This window comes from Molossus molossus, unplaced genomic scaffold (genome assembly GCF_014108415.1).
Source record: "Molossus molossus isolate mMolMol1 unplaced genomic scaffold, mMolMol1.p scaffold_m16_p_13, whole genome shotgun sequence".
NCBI classification, from domain to species: Eukaryota; Metazoa; Chordata; class Mammalia; order Chiroptera; family Molossidae; genus Molossus; species Molossus molossus.
In genome coordinates this window covers 17,626,768-17,633,806 of record NW_023425348.1, presented here as the reverse complement: position 1 = coordinate 17,633,806, position 7,039 = coordinate 17,626,768, and the positions used below count along the sequence as shown (strand labels likewise).

At 45.0% G+C, this 7,039-nt stretch overlaps 1 pseudogene; it reads left to right on the top strand.

The window, feature by feature from the left end:
• Nucleotides 1-4,410: 4,410 nt before the first annotated feature.
• LOC118629041 lies at nt 4,411-4,709 on the top strand (annotated as a pseudogene).
• The last annotated feature ends 2,330 nt before the right edge of the window (nt 4,710-7,039 follow it).

Genomic DNA, 7,039 nt, shown 5'->3' with positions numbered 1-7,039 from the left:
AACCACATTCAACAGATTGTTCAATAGTAATAATTGCTGCCATCTATTCAAGGCTAACTATGTGTCCTGCTCCTTTAACCCAATATATACACAATCTTATTTAATCCCAGCTGCAGCCCTTTGAGGCCAGGTACCATGCTTATCCCATTTTTACAGATGAGGAAAGTAAGGCTCAGGGAGACTCAGTGACTCACCCAAGGTCATGCATTTGTTGAGTAATGGATGTAGGATTTAAACGCAGGCCTGTCTGATTTAGAGGCCACTGTTTAGAATCACCAGACCACTCTCTCTCCCCAGAAACTGAAGGAAGCTTCATGGCATAAAGTTTTTTTTAACCGAAAACAAGAAAACCCTAAATACATGGTAGACTATCCCCACTTCAGTGAAGATAAATGTAAAAATAACTGAGAGACAATTTGTGGCTCAGCTACAACAGTAGCCAGCTATGTCCTTTCAACATATTCTGACTTTTACTTCCCTAGTCCCATTGTCTGCTTCTTGGCTTCCTACACCTTCATAACCCTCTGTGTGTGCATTTGCTTGTTTGTTTGTTTTGTTTTTGTTAATCCTCACCCAAGGATATTTTTACATTTATCTTCAGATAAGAGTGGGAGGAAGAGAGAGAGAGAGAGAGAGAGAGAGAAACATCAATGTGAGAGAAACACATCGATTGGATGCCACCCACACGACCCCAGCCAAGGCCTGGGAAGAACCATTGGCCAGAACTGAACCCAGGACTCTTTGGTCCACAGGCCAATGTTCTAACCCCTGAGCCAAACCAGCCAGGGCTGCATTTGCTTATTTTTTATGACGGTGTGAGTTTTCTGCAATCCACTGCAAATCTTTCATAGAATGAGATAGGAAATAGAAATCTGGAAAGGACAAGTGGACACAGAGGTAGGTGGTAGATAGATGGATAATCGGACTATAGATGGGCGCATAGATGGACATATACAGATGGATGAAGAGATGGACAAACAAACAAACACTTGGACTGCTAGACAATGAACAAGAGGATGAATGATTGGGTGGGCAGATAAACTAATAGGCAGATGCACAGACAGATAAATAGATGGACCCATATATACACTGGCTCTGACTGATACCCACCACACTGGCTGCCCGGACAACTCTGAGAATGACAGCTGACCACAAGGTAACACCACCCTGAGATCAGAGAGGCCTAAGAGGCCCTCTGAAGTCATACTAATTTGGCACTTGTTACCAAGAGTTGGCTCTTACACAACTGGTCAGTAAGGAGGGTGTAGGAATGGATTGATACAAACACAGGACCACTGTTCAGTCCACCTTTTCTGATAGGCCTTGTTCTGCTACCTTGTTTCTTGCCCTTACCAACACCCCACATTTTCCATACCCCAAGGGGACCAAACCCTCTCTATTGGACAATATTATCTTATCTAGTTTTTATCTTTTATGCGTGGATTTTTGCACCCCACACCTCCACCTGCCACCTGAGTCAGACTATAAGTAGCCTGAGGACAAGAAACATCTCTCATACCTCTGTTTGTATAGCATGTACTTTGATGCATGTTAATGACAAGATGGAAAGTTAGTTCATGGAATTCATCACACGTGCAAATCACAGGCTTCTATGCTTAGGGAAGTTTCTTTAGCCTCTTCAAGCACTGTTACAAAATACGTGCTGAGCGCGATGATACCATCTGCAGATAGCAACCACTGGTTTTTTTGTTTGTTTGTTTTTTATCCTCACCCGAGGATATCTTTTGCATTTATCTTCAGACAAAAAAAATCCATGTGAGAGAGACACATCGACTGGCTGCCACCTGCACGACCCCAACTGGGACAGGGACAAACTGCAACAGAGGTACACACCCTTAACGGGAACCGATCCTGTGACTCTCTGGTCTTTGGGCCAACACCATAACCGCTGAGCTAAACCAGCCAGGGCACAACCACTGTTGATGAAAACATCCCAGTGCCACCACAATGCCTGTTAATTGAGTGCTTACTAAATACATTATATAGTAATCACCCATGACTACAGAGTGCTGACTATTGATCTAAATCCTTTACATCTAATAACTTGATCTTCATCACAATAGTTCCTAGGGTAGGTCCTAGGATTATCCACATTTTGCAGATGAGAAGACAACGCTGAGCAAGGTTGAATGATGAATGAGCTCAAGGTCACTCATGAGTAAGAGGCAGAGCTGGAGTTCCAATCTCAGTCCAACTCAAAGACAGACAACTGGCTTGGTTTTAACCTCCAAGGTATGGGATCACTTTAGGTAAGGACTAAAGTGAGTCCTCCTGACCTTGTGGAAAGTCACTGAAGAGTTTTAGTGGAGGCCTTCAGACCAGTCTGACCACACAGCCCCTCTCTCTGATCAGACAAGGACCCAGAAACTCAAGCTGGCAATGACTTACAGGGGCCTCTCCCGACAAACTAATGATCTGTCACTCCTGCTGAACCCCCAAAGCACAGGAAGAAGGGCATCTCCGTGGAAGTCAAGGCCAGGGTTCATGGTGTTCCTTCAATTATTTTTGTGACTTTACCCAAGTCATTTAAACTCTTGAGGAATAATACCACCAGCCCAGGCTACTGCACATGGCTGTTGTGAAAGTTAAATGAATGACCGAGAGTGGACCTTGCTTCACAAGAAACAGACCGAAACTGCCTTGTAAAGTGAAGGGGGCTCCACACGACTCTGACAAAGCCATTTCTGCATTAAAGGCCCCTCAGAACACAGGACCTAACTGGGGGATTCAAGTGGGCTTCCCAAATTCATTACAGATCACTGTTAGGAAATACCAAGTGGTGTCTGAGAGTTCAACCAGCCCCTAAGGTTACTCTGGAGGCTGGTAAGTAAACCATGGTTATATCACTTTGGGCTCCTGGCCACCTGGCTGCGATGCTAGAAATGCTTCAGGCTTGCTCCGTTCTGAGTCGGTTTCACCACAATCATATTAAATATTAAATCATCTAGTGGCACTGGCATAGAAAAACACTATGTCAGGCATTAGCTATTCTGCCTTTTACTACTATCCATAATGATTGCTTAACCATTTAGAAAGTTCCGACGTCAAGCCCAAGGCTTAAAAGAAAACTTACATCCATCCTAAAGGAACTTTGTCCCACTTTCACTGAAAATAAAGCTCAGCTCCCGACACGCTCTTGGCAAGCGGCAGGCTCCCGAACAAACGCAGCTTTCCGCCAGGGGCAGGTGGCAGCTCTCCAGGGCCGGGACTTCTTACCCATCTGTCCTCTTCAGCACAACTGTGGCTTCTTGCCCTGCCTCCTCTCTTTGGACCCTCAGTCTCCCCTCTCTTGCCGCGGATGGCACTGCCCCTACAGCACCCAGAAATGTGCTTTTCAAACTAGGCAACATCCCCCTCACCCAGGAACCCCTGCAGCCTCACCACAGAGGCACAAGCTGACAAGGTGACCCCCTGGTGGTAGAGAGGAGTACAGCATGGTCCATGCAGTCGTCCTGCGAGAGGGTTCACCATCTCATCACGAAGAAGCAAGCAGATGAATTTAGAACGGAGGACATTGTCAAAGACAACTGGCTTGGAGTCTACAAAAGTGTCAGTAAAAAAAAAAGAGGTGGGCCCTGGCCGGTTTGGCTCCGTGGTTAGAGTGTCGGCCTGCGGTACTGAGAGACCCGGGTTCGGTTCCCGCTAAGGGCACGTACCTCGGTTGCAGTTTGTCCCCGGCCCTGGTTGGTCGTGCGGGTGGCAGCCACTCGATGTGTTCCTTTCACATCGATGTTTCTCTCTCTCTTTCTGTTCCTCTCTCTCCCTCCCATTCTACCTGAACAAAAAATGGAAAAATGTCCTCGGGTGAGGATAAAAAAAAAAAAAAAAAAGAGGTGGGAGTCCTGGCTGGTTTTCTCCGTGGTTAGAGCGTGGGCCCGTGGACCAGGGAGTCCTGGGTTTGGTTCCCACTAAGGGCACATACCTTGGTTGCAGTTTGTCCCTGGCCCCAGTTGGGGTCCTGTGGGTGGCAGCTAGTCGATGTGTCTCTTTCACATGGATGTTTCTCTCTCTTCCCACCTCTCTCCCTCCCACTCTATCTGGAGATAAATGAAAAAGTAAAAAAAAAAAAAAAGAGGTGGGAGACTGTTTTTTATTAAAGGAGATAAAGAAGACACTAACTAATGCAGTATGTGGATGAATCTTGAGTAGACTCTGGTTCCCAAAAATAGGTTTTAAAATTCTTGAGGAAAGTTGGAAAAGTTTGAATATAAACTGCATATCGGATGGTGTTGTTGGACGAAGGTTAGTTTTTCTGAGCAGCATCATGGTCGTGCAGCTACGTTGGAGAAGGTCTTTACTCTAAAGAATTCCCCAGGGGACAAAGAGGTACGGTATTTGCTGTTTCAAAAATACATAGTGTCTTCCTGAGACGATGCTCAACTGGCTGAGCAGCATCTAAGACATGTAGGAAAAGATGTTTTGATCCCTAAAATAATGAGAGAACAAGCCTGGGAGAAATGTTCTAAACAACTTCAAGATTTTACCAAATGTTGCAAGGAGTCTGGAATCCTTATGGTAGTAAAACAGCGGAAAGAAAATTCTGCATTAAAAGAATGTCTAACTGCTTACTATAATGACCCTGCCTTTCAGGAAGAATGCAAAATGTAATACCTGAAGGAAAGGGGAGAATTCAGAAACCTGGAACTCCTACCAAGGAAAAGCCACAGAGGCTTCCAACAAGCATGTAGGCAAATATTCAAATGACACTTAGCAACTCTTCATGGAAATCATAATTACCTAAAATAATGGGCTCAAGGAAGTGTGTCTGCTTTATCCTAAATTATGGAAATATTAATTTTATCTGAAACAAAGTTTTTTAATTAAAAAATACATAATTGACAGATGCCATATTTGCAGGTTGGCCTACTTGCTAAAATTTATTTGTAATGGCAAAATCAACACTTACGGTACATTCTCCAGCTCGCTTCCAGGCAGGCCCAGGGTGCTGAAACCCTGAGCCCTCCGTGCCCACGTCTCCGGCCACCGTCATGTGGCAATGCCTGCCTTCTTGTTTCACCTGTTTTATGCCATAAACAAGCGTCCCTTTCACAGTCCAGTGAGTGTCGTGTTTTTCACATTTTTGTGATTTTGTTGGGGATTTTGCTGTTTATAAAGACCCCTGATCACAAGACTCTGTGACGCGTGTCGCGGAGAAAGTCCGTGTTTGTTCACGAGTAATAGTGCTGCTACCTGAGGTCAGGGTCAAGGAACCAACAACATACATTCCATCAGATGTCTTTTACAAGAAACACACATGAAACAAGGTTAATGCAAATGTGACCGGAGGCTCACAGGAACCTAACGCTGTGTTTCTCCTAAGAGCAATGGCTCAGTATTTGCTGATGCAGTGTTTGTTGCTATTTTATAGAATATAACTACTGTGAATAACGAGAATCAATTGTGTATATACAAATATGCATATACACATAGACATATATGTGTGTCTTATTTACACACAGGAAAAATGTTAACTAGATGAAGAATACAGGAATGTTTATTGTTCTAGACTTTTATTTTTCTATGGATTTAACTTTTTCAAACTAAAATGTTGGAAGAAAAAACATGCACACACACAAACTATGGCTTGTCAATGGTCATAAAATTAGTTTAGACAGTGCAACCATCATTTTTGTAACGAAAAAGAATGGCAGGGAGTGAAGTAGGATAGAAAATATCAATGCCTTGCATTCATGTTTTGTGAAATTTGTTTCCAGATAGGGTGTGGATGTGTGTTTGCTGGATTGTAAAGTCAAATGCTTTTCTTATTATGAGTTAAGGTTCAAAAAACTTTGCAAGTCACAGGCCTGTAGGATCAAAGCATCCTCCTGGCATTCTTCCTTTACCTCCTTTTCTTCAGTGTTTCTGTGCCCTGTTGCCAGAACGGGTCCTTCTGGCCCACCACAGTCTGTGGCTCCTCCCCTGCTTTCACCCCATCCATTCTCCTGGGCTTCTCCATCACTCCAGTCCTTCCCATGGTCCTTCCAGGCCATCTGGCATCAAACTGCAGTCTCCCCAGTATAATCCCCGGGGCTCTGATATCTTTTGCTCTAGGCCTCTGTGAAGGTAGGACTAGTGCATCATCAAGCCCTTGAACTTGTCTTTGCTCGGTGCACCATAGAGGCCGTCAGGGGGTCCATGAGAGCAGACGGGAGACACGTGGAGGTAGGGAGCAGCGAAGTCTTCCACGATGAGGTACTTCCGCAGAGATTACAAGTTTCTTTTCCTAAGTTACTAGCAGATTCTGTATAGGAAATAGAAAGGTTTTGTCACGTTTGAGACAACAGACAGGAGTCGGCATAACAACGTTACAAGGACAAGGGCACTGGAGGCAGCAGGAGCAGCTGGAACAAAGGAGTGATAGAAGCAAACAGCAGTGAGAAGTGAGTTTTGAAGAGTGGGAAACGAGACTCAGAATTGTGTGTGGGATGCCCTTCCTGATGTCACAGAGAGCAACCCAAAAGGACAGTGTGGCTTCTTCGTCGTTATGGAAACACAGGCGGAATCGCTTCCGCACCCACACAGGTGCTCACAGCTCTGAGGAAATGGAAGGTGCTAATTAAGGAAATATTTTCTTTCTCAGTTTGGCTTAAGCTGGTACTAGCCAGCTTCCCTATAAAGTGTCCATTCTTGAGATAGGTGTTCTCATTAACTATTAGTCCCAAAAAATAAGAATAAATTAGTCTGCACCTTACAAAGAGAAGCGGACAGGAAGGGCACATCCAGGATACCATTCTCCCCTCTCTGCCACCCAACAGTCCCAACCGTATTCCGTACTTTAGCAGAGGCCCAGGATGCTCTTCCACCTAAATGACAGCTCCAGGAGACACATGGAAGGAGCTTGTGAGGTCCTCCCTGTGAGAAAAGGTGAGGATTCCAGAAGCAGATGGGTGGAGCTTCTCAAGGAACCAGCTTGGAGAAGTAAGAACAGAGGTGAGAGCGGGGAGAGCCGGGACTGGCCCTTTGCAGTGACCTGGGTCCTCCTGTAGCGTCCCCTTGTGTAAATGAATTTCACAGTCCT